Source organism: Sturnira hondurensis, unplaced genomic scaffold (assembly GCF_014824575.4).
Source record: "Sturnira hondurensis isolate 20B ecotype Veracruz unplaced genomic scaffold, ASM1482457v3 Scaffold0021354, whole genome shotgun sequence".
In the NCBI taxonomy this organism is placed as follows: domain Eukaryota; kingdom Metazoa; phylum Chordata; class Mammalia; order Chiroptera; family Phyllostomidae; genus Sturnira; species Sturnira hondurensis.
In genome coordinates, this window is record NW_028093985.1 from 24,202,767 (window position 1) to 24,218,028 (window position 15,262).

General features: G+C 36.7%; 1 pseudogene; it reads left to right on the plus strand.

The window, feature by feature from the left end:
* The first annotated feature begins 1,036 nt into the window (after window positions 1–1,036).
* On the plus strand, window positions 1,037–12,056 carry LOC118977464 (pre-mRNA-splicing factor SPF27-like; annotated as a pseudogene).
* The last annotated feature ends 3,206 nt before the right edge of the window (window positions 12,057–15,262 follow it).

Here is a 15,262-nt window from a genome sequence, read left to right on the forward strand (position 1 = left end):
AACTAAGATATGAGTGGAGGAAATTATAATTTACTTTATTAAGTAGAAGTTTTCAAAACCAGGACACCCATTTCTCTTGTGCTATCATGTGAAAAATACAATTTGATAGTTTGAGTGTATGTCAGTGTATCTAGCCAGTATCAATCCAGTCTTGAAATACTGAAACTCATGTATTACATACATACCTGCAGATCTTCCACACATAATGCTGTAAGAATAAAAATGCACTACTGTTAGAAACTCTACTTTGAGAATGAGGGAGTATTTTAGATCTAGATTTCCCAATAGAAAGAGTAAAAGATTGCTTCAGGTAAATAGCGTATAAAGTCATGTTAGGACTCAAAGATTTTATTTAGAAGAAAAGAGTGTTCATACAAATCTTTCTAAATCAAAGCTTGGCTATGCCACATTGTCTGTCTCATAGAAAGCAGCCCTCTTTATGGAATTTATTGAATATTTTCCTGACCCCATTAATCAGACTTGTACTGTACCTTGATCCTCATCCGTTTTCCAGGTTTCCTCTAAACCCTAATGATTTACAGAGACGACAGGGGAAACTCTCCACGCCATTGTGTTCTAAAGTAACTGAGAAAAGACTATGGTTCGATGATTGTTTTCACTTCAGAAACAACAGTGGATTGGAGGCTGCAGCTGGAAGCTGAACCTAAGAAGTGTCTTTTACTTTCTTTTCTGCACTAAATTGATGAAACTTCCCTGCAAGGGGGGGATGGAAAACTAGATGGATATGACCCTGCTTATTCCTAAGTATGAAAGAAGCCTTAGCCTAGGCTATCTAGCGAAGGGGGAGCACCATCAGAGGAATATATGAATTGCAAGTAGCGTGAGCAAGAGGAGTGAGAGAATAAAAGCAGGGGGACAGAGATGGGGTGAAGTAGGTAGGCAGGTAGGTAGAAAGGGAGGGAGGGAAAAAAGGAGGGGAGGGGAGGGGAGGGGAGGGGAGGGGAGGGGACATCTTGAACCATACCAAACTATGACGTGAACACATTATACAAGCAGAAATATTGTAATAGTAGACATGATAGGAATCAGTGCATCAGTAAGTAAGTTATCCTATATAATTAACTTTCCTCTTGGAGATGGGTAGAAATTATACCCATTTGCTCGTGAGGAAATAAACAACTTTTCTCTCTTCAAGGGCCTGGGCAAAGGTCTACTGCTTCAGAGAAAAGCACAGAAGCAAAATCCATCTATCTCTGGGTGAAAGGAAGAAAAACTCTTGGCTCAGGATCCTGCAGAAGTTTGCTATTACTGAAAGATGAACTAATATTTTCTTCCAACCAAGATCCATTATTCATATAAGATACAGATGCCATTACATAATGGTTGCAGGGTGGCTGACAGAGCTTGACCCTGGAGGCCCAGGCTCACAGCATCCATCTGAAACTGAAGCTCAACCAAAAGAATAGAGATCGCCCTGAGCCCACTGTGACCTTAGCATCTAGTAACAAGTGACAGGAATTTATGGCTGGGGTCTAAGCAACACTGAGGAGAAAGTTATTCTGTGTGACTCAGGCATGAAGGGACTACAAATGTTAAGGAGCAGAAACATTGAGAAAAGCCCTCTAGCTCCACAGATACCACAACAGGCAAAAGGGAACAGCGGCTCACCACGAAGAATTTTAAGTCTGAGGAAATGATAGCAACAAAACCGCAATCCATCACAAGCCTCAAATAGATTGATTCAATGCCTCAAGGTAGTGGCCTGATTGAAGAGACATTTCTGTATGAAGACTGATGAAAACAAGATACAAAAATAAGAAAGAATTAATTCTTTACTCTGTAAAATTTATAACATACTCAGAGAAGGTGAAATATGTTTCAAATTCCTTTCAGGTAAATTGATAGAGTCATTGTGATGAGTATTTTCAAACAGAGATGTAAATTACATATACTAAAAATTTTTAAAGTGTTTGTAGTATATTGTTTGCTGACCAACATTTCTTTCTCTATTTTTATAGTAACTTTGAAGTGTGATTTTTGTTTCTTGTAGTACTTTGTATTACATAATTTACACAAATTCTTAAAAGAGTGCCTGGAATAGGGTATCTACCATCAATAAATGGTAGATAGGGTAGATACCTACCCTATCAATTACTCTTGATTATATCTTATATTTATACAATGTATTGATTGTATATGATCGTGTCAAAGTCTATAAGGATAACACTCCATCCATTTTTATCATTGTTGTATCCCCAACATCTAACACAGTACCTTACACATACAGAACCCTCAAATGCAAGGGAAAATGCATAAATGAGTAAGTATACTGCTGATTACAAAATCTCAACAATGATTGATCTCACCACTTTATTTTGAGTGCTATAACATCTCGGTACAGTTCTCTTAATACAAAGCTGGGAAATCATCTTAAATTCCCAGTACAATGTGAAATCATTAGTAATATATAGAGCTTTGCATATCATCTCGTTGTTATGTTAAAATTGTATGACTTGGGATTCCTGCTTTTGACGAGATGGTGTAGCCACCGTTTTCCCAGGTCCTCTCCCATACAACTGAAAATCACAGGACATAGAATAAATGCTTAGGAAATCTCTCAAAGGTATAGAGAACAAGGCAGTCTGCCTAGGCACTGCCGGATGGAAGAAACAAATCAGTAGTGAGTTCCTTGGCTTCTGTTTTATTGTCTCCCATACACACAGGACAAAGCACTGCATAACATTCAACCTGGAACTTCCACTTGCACAGAAACAAAATTTTCTGGAAAAAATATTTCCCTCTTGCCAAAAGACCAAAACAAAACATCTTTTTGACAATACCCACCATACTCCAACAAAATATCAACAGAAAAACAACCTCTCTTCCTGACAGGAGAAAACTCTTCAAGATCTAAAGGTAGGCAAAGAATTCATAGGCTTGACGCAAAAGAACACCATCCATAAATGGAAAAAATGATACCCTGGGCTTATAAAATTAAAACATTGGCTTTGTGAAAGACCCTCTGAAGAGGATGACAAAATAACATGATCTGGTAGAAAATGTTTGTAAGCCACCTGTCCAACAGAGGACGAGTGTCTGGAGTACACAAGGACCTCTCACAAGTCATTATCTAAAAAGCATTCGATTCATTTAGAAAACGGGCAAACACTTTTTGGTGAACAGATGTTTCACCAAAAAGAAGATACAGATGAACAATAAGCACATGAACAGGTATTCCGCATCATTAGGCATTAGGGAAACATAAATCAAAACTTCTTTGTTAATGAGTATGTTCAAATCTTTTGCCCATTTTTTTTATTCAGTGTTCTTTTTCTTTATGGTTGCATTGTGAGAGTTTGGGGAGAGGTTTTGTTCATTTCATTTACTAATCTGAAAACAATGCCTTGACCAGATATGTTTTGCAACTATTTTCTCTCTATGGCTTGTCTTTCCATTTACTTTAATGCCCATTGAAGGACAGAAGTGCTTAAAATTTCTATAGTCCAGTTTATCATTTATCTTCATAAATTGTTTTCTGAAGTTGTATTTTGAGAAATCTTGAACAAAAGCAGTATCACAAGGATTTGTTTCTATGTTTTGTTATAGATTTCCCACAGTTTGACTCTTGTAGTGTCTATTTTGTAGAGGATGTGAGGAATGAATCACAGTCCATTCTTAAAACATATTTGCTTATTTCAGCATATGTGTGAAAGAATCATTGAGAGATTTTATTCAAAAGCATTGAACTCTGCCTAGAGACCATTTCCCTTTGAATCTTGATGAATATGTACGATAATCTAAACCCTTAGATGAAGTATACACCCCATGTACTGTAGTAAGAAAAAAGTACTTTTCATACTGAAACACCAGGTTTTCCTTCCTTACCTTTAACAAACATTTTTATTATTTATTTACTAGCATCATGAGATTTCCTAAAGATAAATCAGTTGGGATTTCTCTGCTCAACCTTTGCAAGTCTCTTATATCTCCATTGCATTGATGTTTATCATCTTAAAACACATTGAGTATTTAAGGCAGATGTACCTGTGGTATCATGATGTATGTACATTAATTTTGTTGCCCTATGTTAATAGTTTCCTTGTTGTCCCCACTGTAATGCCTCTGAATTAAAACTGATTCTCTACGTGGATATCTTTTTTTCTACCCTATCACAGAGCACTGAGGCAGTTCTAGACTTCCTAGACCTAGGATTTTTCTATGATATGTTTCAGTGAAATAAGCTCAGGAATTTAAGCACACTCAATTGTCCAAAGCTATCTCACAGCCAGAAGAAGTAGATAAAAGAGCACATTGTGAAGAGTGACTTTTATTTGAATTCATATTTCTGAGGTCTCTATTTTTTAATGAAGCTGGTGTCTTAATCCAGAAAAGAATCTGTTGTACTCTCTGCAGTGAAATTTGTTTTGCTTTCCTCTCTGAGGACTAATACACTATCTGATCAGGGCCGATGAGCAAAACAAAGTACTACATTAAAAAGACACACAATGCAATATGAAGATTGTGTATCACAGAAATGGATACTTGAAACCTACATAATCTTATTAACCAATGTCACCCCAGTAAGTTTAATAAAAAGCAAGAAAAATTAAACAACAAAAAGGCATCTGATACATTCTGATTACTACCCCCAAAAATAAAGTATGAAATAAATGTATAATATGAAATAAATGTATAAATGTTGTCATTACTGACAACAGAAGTTTTGAAGACTAGCAGTTCATAAAACATTTGGCACGAAAGATTCATAAAAACTAATTTTGTAAATGTTAAGAGATCCTTCCATATTCCTTTTCAAAATTTTTTTAAAACATTTTATTTATTTATCTTTAGAGAAGAAGGGAAGGAGAGAGGGAGAGAAGTATCAATCTATGGTTGCCTCTCATGAGTCCCCTGCTGGGAACTAGCCTGCAACCCAGGCATGTGCCCTGACTGGGAATCAAACCGTGATCGTCCGGTTCGCAGGCCTGGGCTCAATCCACTGAGCTACACCAGCCAGGGCAAAATTTTTTAAATTAATTGTTCAAGTCCAGTTTTCTGTCTTTTACTCCCATCCCAGCCAGCACCTCCAGCCCTCCCATGTCCAACACCCCCCTAGGTTTTGTCCATGTGTCCTTTATATTCATTTCTGTAAACCCTTATTTTACTTGATTCTTCTAGTAACAAAGCCTTTAATCTAAGTGTTGATTTGGTTCTATTTCTTTTGTTTCCCCTCTCAGTAACTCTGTTAAACAAACATTTTGTGATAGGCAACACTGATTACAGACTAGAGAAGTATAAGGACTGTAGAGACTCATTGGAGGTCAATGACATTTTCAGGGAAAAGGAAATTGAGTTTGAACTTCAAAGATAGGTTCTGAAAAAACTTTCAAGTATGTTGGCATTAAAGAGTACATTCTAAGAAAAGAAAACAAGGCAAAGCCCCCCAAAAAGTTTCCATTATGCTAAATTATAAATAATCATAGTTTCTGTAGCTGAGAAGAACCTCCGAGTGCTTCTCATGTCACTATTCCACTGTTTATGTGACAAGTCCCTGAGGTTGGCAGAAGTGACTCTAGATCACAGAAATAAAGGGAAGTAGATTATGTTTCATAAAAGTATATTTTACTAAAATTAAAATGTCAAAATCCATAGTCTCTCCCAATCAGTTCATTTTACATAAAAGAAAGCAGCACCATGGCAAATTCATGACAGAACCTAAACAGAAGAATAAACACCACTGTGAGGACACATTTATAGATGTGCTAGAACTCTAGAGAAAACAATTCATTTTCCAGGAATTTCTAAGAAAGGGAATATAAAAGTCCTACCAAGGTCAAACGCCATAGTTAAGAACAACAAGGAAAGACTAACTTCCCATTTTACATAAAGGATAATTTTACTTTATAAAACACACAGTTCAAAGCACTATAATTATACCATTATAAAAAAATAATGATCTACTGACTAAATTAAAACTACCCATTATAATGAGAAAATACATTTCGGAATGCAATGATAAAAATGTATTTATTATATGTTATATGCATTCTGAAATATACTTATTCATCTTGTAAAACACAGGGAGGGATACTTTCTAATGAAGGTTATGATGGAAGAACACTTCACAACTAAAGACTGGAAGCTGAAAGAATTCCCCCAAGTTCCAAAAAATTTTAAGTTGATCTACATTTTTGATTCAGGAAATTTTATTATCAAAACATAGCCCTGGCTGGTATGGCTCAGTGGACTGAGCACCATCCTTTAAACTTTAGGGTCACTGGTTCAATTCCCAGTCAGGGCACATGACTAGGTTGTGGGCCAGGACCCCAGTAAGGGGTGCGTGAGACGCAACCACACATTGATGCTTCTCTTCCTCTCTTTCTCCCTCTGTCTGAAAATAAAATAAAACAAACAAATAAATTCTTAAAAAAAGCAATGAATTTATTTTTTTTCTTTTTGTAGAGGCTGGTTGATTTTGGTCTCAAATTAGATAAAAAATGAAGGGTACACTAAGTAAAATGAAAGAAAATGCACAGAGAACCAATAGTGATGGAAGGGAAACTGGGACTCAAATCAAGGGAGTGGACCAGAAGGAAGAAAGAAACAACCAAACAGAAAAGAAGGAAGAAACAAGAATTCAAAAAAATGAGGAGAGGTTTAGAAAGCTCTAGCTAAAGCATTTAAAATGAATCAAATGCTCAAATTCATCTAATAAAATATCTGATTTTATTTCCCTCAAGATTTGGCTAGTGGTGGGACTAAACTGACCTTCCTCAAATCAAAATAATGCAATCCTTGCTGCTCAGAGTTTCCCCCTTCTTACAGGCTCAATTATAATGTAAAACTAAGTATTTTCATATTAAAGCTATGTCAGAAAAGGTGAACCTAATCCTTAATTCAAATATCCATTTACTATGTGCATATATTGACTCATATAGAAGTCTCTATGCATATATCAGCCTGGAATATGTTGGCTCAGAAAAGAACCTATTTATAGCTGACACCTAAATTCATGATTAAAATCACTTATGAAAATCACGTATGATTTTTATCATAGGCTGTAGGAAAAAGGCATGAATGAAATAACCCAGTTCACATCACAATCATTTCTCCCTTCACTGATGACTTTCTTCTTAGCTTTTTGGAGACCTTAGCAGTTACTGCTTATATTTATTAGCTGTTTTCTTGTCTATTTGTACTCTACGGAACTTGATTTAAACCTATGGGGATCCAAGAAAGTGTCTGTATGCTTTAATATCCCATTAGACACACTTTACTCACACTAATAGTATCCGATTTAGCAATGCAGCGATTGAGGAGGTAAGTTATTGCCTAATGAAACATTCATCAACTTATTATCTTCCTCCTCATTCACTCTGTTCTGCCATGTGTTTTATTTTATTCATTTGTCTTGTTTCATATAATTTACTATCTAATAATCTTTGTTCAAAACTGGCATAAAATTGTAACTTACTAGGAAGCTTTCTTAGACAAACAGCAAAGATGGCAGAAAATATACAAGATAGAAAAGATTACTGGTTGTAGATCTTAGAAGATAGATTTTTTCCTTCTTTATAATTAAAATACTATAATTGATTCTATTTGGTAAAGGGAGATAAAATTGAAATTAATTGCATATTTCCTGATATTTATATTGTTAAATTATCAACAAAGTTGGTTTTTCTTCTATATTTGTAGGTAATAATTAACTAGCAATTTAATAAAGTTATTAGAATATATTCTTGATTTGAAATATTGTCATAATCCATATTTTAACAACTTCTTCATATCAAAGACTTCAGAATGTTTTGCAGTTTTAATCTATCAGTAAAATATTTTCTTTTACTAAAAGAGGCACTTTTATGGATAAAATAAAATATTTTACCATACTTTCTTATGAATGACAATATTTTTATTATAAAATCAATATAAACATTTTAGAAATATCTAAAATGGGGAGGTGAAGAATTAATTCTACTAATGTAAAATAAAACTATGAAGTTATTCTATTACTGAACCTCTTCTGTAATTTTTATATAACTGTATATGGAATATGAATTATATTTGACATTTTCAAATATGAAAATAGTAATGAATGAAAAGAACTGAGAGGTGACCATCCATTCAAAGAGAACTAGATAAGAGACAGTAAACTATTATTAAATTGTGAATTCACAGAGGATTAAATTAAGTAATCATAATTACATTTGAAGGGAAATAAGGCAAAATTTGAGAAAGAAAAATTTGGTTGATTAAATTGGCAAGAAAGTGAGATATTAAGTGCTGTATGATTCAGACTCATAGTTGAATAAACCTGTAAAATATCAATTGGGTTTCCAAAACATTACAAAATCACAGGACTTTTTATCAGGATGGCAGAGTAGGTAAATGCTATGCTTACTTCCTCCCACAGCCACTTCAAAATTAACTAAGGTACAGAACAGCCATTACTGAGAACCACCAGAAGACCAGCTTTAAAGAAGTTCTATAACTGAGGACATAAAGATGAAGCCATGTGGAAACTGGTAGGAAGGGCAGAGACACAGAATGAGCAGTTCTAAAACCTGCAGTACAGCGATTAAGAGACAGGATATCTCAGAGGTCTCCCCAGAGTACTGAGGGCTCCCAGCCCCACACCAGTCACCCCAGACCAGGACTCCAGTGCCTAGGACATAAGTCCCCAGAACATCTAGATATGAAAACCAGCAGGGACTGTGACTGAGTGAAACAAAGGCCTTCTGGAATCCCAGGCATTCCTTTTAAAAAAGCTCTCACACAGACTCATAAACTCACTCACTCTGAGCTCCAGTGCTGGCATAGCAGCTCAAAAACCACCAGGGATGAACAGGGATGAGGTGAACTGACTGACTTCAGAGTGAGGGCTGAAGGGGCAGAGGTCAGAGCAGCTGTCTGCAGGCATATGCCACTGCTTCTTTGTTGAGCCCTCCACCCACCCAGCCAGCAGGCATAGGCGGGCACCAATCTGAATAGTACATTAACTTAGCCAACAACATTTGCTCTAAGTGATTCCGTAAAAACTCACCCAACTCATGAGCCTGGCCAAAATTTCCTCTTGTACATGTTCCACACAAGTGGCATTCCTCCACTTTAGGACTTTCCTAAAATCTCTCAAAGGTCCATAAACTGCAAACAAGCAGTGGTTGGCCTTGGCAGACCCCATACCTCTCTCTAAGCAGCTGCAAGCCAGGTACTTCTGCAGCTGGCCTTGGTTTACTGTGTGGCTTGTCTCAGGTGCCTACAAGCCCAGAATAGGCAGCAACCAACTGCAGATCACTTTTGGCTCCTACCACGTGACTCTGGGCTGGACACAGGCAGCAGCGGACCCTGGCTTGCACAACAGGCCCTCCAAAGATGCCCAGAACTAGCAACCAAGTGGCCAGCTTCATGCCACACCAGACACCACTGAGTCATCTCCACAAATGACACATGCAAGGGGAGGACTCAGCAAGCACCTGACTCCTCCACAGTAAATACTACTACTACTCGGGGTCAGCACCCACACAACAGCTCATCCACTGTAGTCAATGCCATTTCTCACTGCCAGTGAGCCAGCTGGGGGTGCCAATCCCATCCCACCATCATGCCAACAGCAATCAAGGTTCAACTACAATAGGAAGGCACACACTACCTACATAAGGAATACCAATCAATCACCTGGCTCAGGTGACTGAGCTCAGGAAGAGCTGACTGCACTTCTGGGCCCCAAAGAACACTTAATATAGAAAGCCACTCTGCCGAGGCTGGTAAACATAGCATATCTACCTAATACATAGAAACCTACACAGGGAGTTAGCCAAATGGGGAGATGAAGAAAACTGTACCAAGTAAAAGAACAAGATCAAACTCCAGAAAAAGAACTAAACAAAATGAGGCAAGCAATCTACCATACGAAGAGTTCAAAACACTGGTTATAAAAATGCTCAATGAATTTAGGGGAAGAATAGATGAACTTAGTGTAAACTTCAACAAAGATATAGGAGGCATAAAAATGAAAATATAAAACAAAAAAATCATTCAGAATGAATAACACAATGATTGAAATGAAGACTACATTAGAGAAAATTAAAAGATTAGATGATGCAGAGGATTGAATCAGTGATCTGTCAGACAAATGTAAAAAAAATAAATCAGAAAAGCAAAAAGAAAACAATAATTTTTAAAAATTTGTATCACTAAGGGACTCCAGGGATGACATTAGGTATAACAATATTTGTATCGTAGGCATACCAGGATTAGAAGAGAGATAAGGAATTGAAAACAGATTTGAAGAAATTATGACTGAAAATTTACCTAACCTGGAATTAGGAAACAGATGTACAAGTCCAGGAAATGCAGAGAATTCCAAACAAGATGAACCCAAAGAGGCCCACACCAAGACACATCATAATTGAAATGCCAAATGTTAAATACAGAGAATCTTAAAAACAGCAAGAGAAAAGCAGTTAATTATGCCCAAGGGAGCTCCCATGAAAGTGGCAGCTGATTTTGCAGCACAAATTTTGTAGGCCAGAAGAGATTGGCAGGAAATATTAAAAGTGTTGGAATTCAAGAACCTACAACTAAGATACCCCACCCAGCAAGGCTATCATTGAAGACTTGAAAGAGACTTAGAGAATGTCCTTTTCACATTTTTGTAATGCTGGTGTGATGGTGGTGAACCAGTTTAGTTTTTTCTTTGTCTAGGAAACTCTAAGAATAAAAGAAATGCTAAAAAACATGAATGAGAGAATATAGAAAAAATCTCACTGACACAAGCACATAATAAAAGCAGTGGATCAAACAACTATAAGGCTAGTAGAAAGGCTAAAAAGCAAAAGTAGGAAGATCATATGTAATTTCAACTATAAATTAAGGGATATACTCAAACACACACACACAAAAGTAAAATATAATGACAAAAATATAGTGTGCATGGCATAAGTAAAAATTATAGTATTTTTCAGTGTGTTCAAACTTAAGACACCATCAAATATAATATATTGCTACAAATATAATATATGTAGCTTGGCATACAGGAAGCACAAGGTACAACAACCGAAAAACTACAAGAGATATGCAAGAAATAAAGAGAAAGGAATTCAAGCACAGCAATATAGAAAGTCATCAACAGACAAGAGAATAAGAAAGGCACAGAGAAGAACCACAAAAATAATCAGAAAGGGCAAACCTAGGAATGGCAGGCACAGTTTTGTGGCTGGAGAGGTTGTGGTAGATGCTCTCTCCCATTTTGACTAAGGTATGAAGTATGTGGTATGTGAGAAGCACCTGTGGTGTGAGTGGAGAGGGAAACCAGCAGATACTGACCTNATTCAAGCACAGCAATATAGAAAGTCATCAACAGACAAGAGAATAAGAAAGGCACAGAGAAGAACCACAAAAATAATCAGAAAGGGCAAACCTAGGAATGGCAGGCACAGTTTTGTGGCTGGAGAGGTTGTGGTAGATGCTCTCTCCTATTTTGACTAAGGTATGAAGTATGTGGTATGTGAGAAGCACCTGTGGTGTGAGTGGAGCGGGAAACCAGCAGATACTGACCTACTAAGGTAAGACCCACTAAGCTACTTGAGCTACCCACCAGTCCCAGATTTAGTATGGTTTTGAAGGTGAATTTGAATGGCTGGCTGCTTGACAATCAGTTGAATTGCTCAGTACAAAATATGAACTTTCAGCCCCTTCCTCGGGCCAGAAAAATGATATTACTGCAAGGAAAAAATGTGTAAGCAATTCTACTGTCCAGTTAGACCATCAAGTGGTTCAAATTGATAATCCAGAACTAATGTCACAGTTTGGATGCAAGGTTTGGAAAGTATCGAATGGAAAGTTAGTTTATATGATTGAACATGCACATAAAGAGCTCCAGAAGTTATGGAAACATATTCAAGATTTAAATTGTCGGCAAAAGAACATGCAACTCACAGCAGGATATAATTGAAGAGAAATAGAGTCATTGGGTATCCCTGGTCAGTAAGAATTATGAGATTGGAAGGGTTACTGTATAATTGGAAAGTGAAGTTTTTCAAATGGAGCAGCAACAGAGAAAGGTCAACAAAGAAAACATCTGACAAGACTTTTAAAAAGACAAATTAATTCAAGTGTGAGGATGGCTCCAACAAAGCTAAAAGAAAACAAAAAAATATGCATGACATTGGATGAACTGCAGCAAGTTAATCAGCCCTACCATTAGACCCTTGATAAGTGAGCCAATAAAATTGCCTATTTTGCAAGTCAAAGAAGAGTTAGAAAAAATGACAATAGCTACATACCTATCAATAATTATATTAGACTTAAATGGCCTCAATGTTCCAAACAAAAGACATAGAGTGGATGAAGTGGATCAGAAAACAAGACTCAGATATATGTTACCTACAAAAGACCCACTTCAGAAAGATGACACACAGAGACTGAAAGTAAAGGGATGGAAGTGTTAGGTAGCAGCTAGGAATGAATAGCCAGAGGGGAAAGGGGGAAATAAAGGCAGGGCCCTCACCATTACAGTCTAAGAGAGAACTTAATACAGGAGGCTACAAGCAAAAGGGAGACATGTCTCATCAATTAACTCAGCAGTCCTGAGCCCAGCTAGATAAGACTGCCAGGTGTCCCAAGTAATACAAGCACAGGAGGAAGGGAGAGTCTGTGAGACTGTGCTCAGGAAGGGGACTTCTGTAACAACCTTACTAAGATTACTGGGTGTCCTGAACATCACAGGTGGGAATATCACAGGAGGAAGGGAGGGGCCTATGCTGGGAAAGGAGGCCTCTGTAACAATTTCTCTAAGACAAAGAGCCTTCACTAAATAAGAAAGAAAGCCTTTGTAGCTGTACATTATTCCCAAGATTTAGAAGAGGGAGGAGGAGAGAAAACCTAGAAACTAAGATATATAACCCCTGAATCCCAGTAGTGACATACTTAGATTAACTAAGTACCCACTTGTAGCCTTAGCTCAAGTATATAGAACAAACTCACTGACTTACTAACATATTCACAACTTTCTTTGTCTGTACACGGGGCATTTAGACGTAGCCAGGCGCCTGCTTGCAGCTTTGTGTCATGTGTTTCTCATAAATAAACTTGCTATCTTATTTCCACTATATGTGTTTGTCTCCCACTTGAATTATTCTCTTGCAAGCAAGACAATAACCAAGCCAGGGGAGAGGACCTTCCTGACATGGGTCTCCCTCTCCCCTCTGTAAGAGAAGAACGTATTTCATAAAATTGGGATTTTTTAAAAAAGCTGGAGTGGCAATACTTTCATCAGACAAAATAGACATTAAAGAAGGCCTCTAACAAGAGACAAAGAAGAATGTCTTATAATGATGAAGGTTTTAACCCAACAAGATACAACTCTTGTAAACATTTATTCATCCAATAAAGGAGAATCTAAATATATTAAGCAAATATTGATGGGCATAAAGGGTGAGATTGTCAGTAACATAGCAACACACTGGCATCAATGGGCAGGTCAATCAGACAGAAAATAAGTGAGGAAAATGTGACATTAAATGACAAATTAAACCACATACATTTATATCAGATTTTTAGGACATGTCACCAAAAAGTAGAATACAAATGTTTCTCAAGTGTACATGAGAAACACCAAATTTGCCCAGATAGACCACGTGGTAGGCCACAAAATTCTCAATCAATTTAAGAAGAAATAAAATCATATCACGCATCTTCTCCCATCACAATGGTATAAAATTAGAAATCAACTACAAAAAGAAAACAAAGGTACACATACACATGAGGCTAAACAACATGAAACTAAACAATGAATGGGTTAACAAGATAAAGAGAGTTATCAAAGGCAGTGATTTGAAAGAACCTATGAGCCGCAATGTTCATAGCACCATTATTTACGATAGCCAAGTGCTGGAAACAGCCTAAGTGCCCACAAGTAAACAAATGGATCAAAAAACTGAGGTACATTTACACAATAGAACACTATGCAGCAGAAAGAGAGGAGCTCCTACACTTAGCAATAGCATGGATGGAACTGGAGAGCATGATGCTAAGTGAAATAAATAAGCCAGGCAGTAAAAGATAAATACCACATGATCTCACCTATAAGTGGCATCTAATCAATAAAATAGATAAGCAAAACAGAACAAGGGACATGGAAATAAGGAACAAACTGACAATGACCAGAGGGGCCGGGGGAGGGGGATGACAAGGAGAAGAAGGAGAAGAAGGAGAAGAAGGAGAAGAAGGAGAAGGAGAAGGGGAAAAAGGGGAAGAAGGGAAAGGGGAAGGGTCTAGACAAGGAACCCATATAAAGGACCCATGGCAATGGACAACAGGGTGGGGATTGACTGAGAGTGGGGGAGGGGTGGACAGGACAGGGGAGAGCAATGTGGGGTAATTGGAAAAACTATAATTGAACAATAAAAAAAGTCAAAAAAGATAGCTTCTCAATTTTCTGAAATAACAAGATTATAAACAAAATTTACATTTGTACTTATTTTGAGGGTTAAAAATTGCATATTAAAATTTTTAATACACAAGGCAAATTTACTCTTTAGGTTATATAAAAATGAAAATAAACATCAATCAACAATAAATTAAAGATGTTATTGTTGGTAGGTCAAGTTGACAATTTGATGAATTCCTTGAGCATAGGTGAATTTCTCCTTTTTCAGGTAGAGATATACTTTGTGTTTTAAAATGCCATTAAATTTTAACTTCCTTTTTTCTATAAATACAACAGGTAAAAATATAGAAATGCCAAAAAATTATTTTCTTAATATAAAAGCAAATCATGATGTTTCAGGGAGGAGGTGGGTGTAGGTAGAAGAGGGTATAGGGGAGATGGTAATGGAAAAATATAATAAAAAATGAAATAAAAGTTTTATTTTACTCATAATGAGGAGAGGTTAGAAGATACAGCACACTTCAATTTCATACTACTCTAGAAATCTCTAATAGACTATAAAGATTATAGCTAGATGCATTTCATGGTTTTAAAGAAGCATGATCATTAATCTCTATTTCCATCAGTACTTTGCTCTGAGTGCCCAGAGCAGAGCTTAATTAGTTCTCTGTTTCAAGGAATCCCTTTCTGCCCACTTCACATTCTATTTTTTACAGCTATAATAAACCCCCAACCCAATAAGATATAGAAAAGGAATTAGAGGACAGAAGAGGTTAGAGCAAATATTGGTTCATCCCCATTACCTTGAGAATGGGGTTAAGTTGGCTGTAGAAAAACCTAGATAGGTTAGAGAGAAATACTAGTAGATTCTGAAAATATTTGTAGAGGATTGAGAAATTTGCAAATTTATTT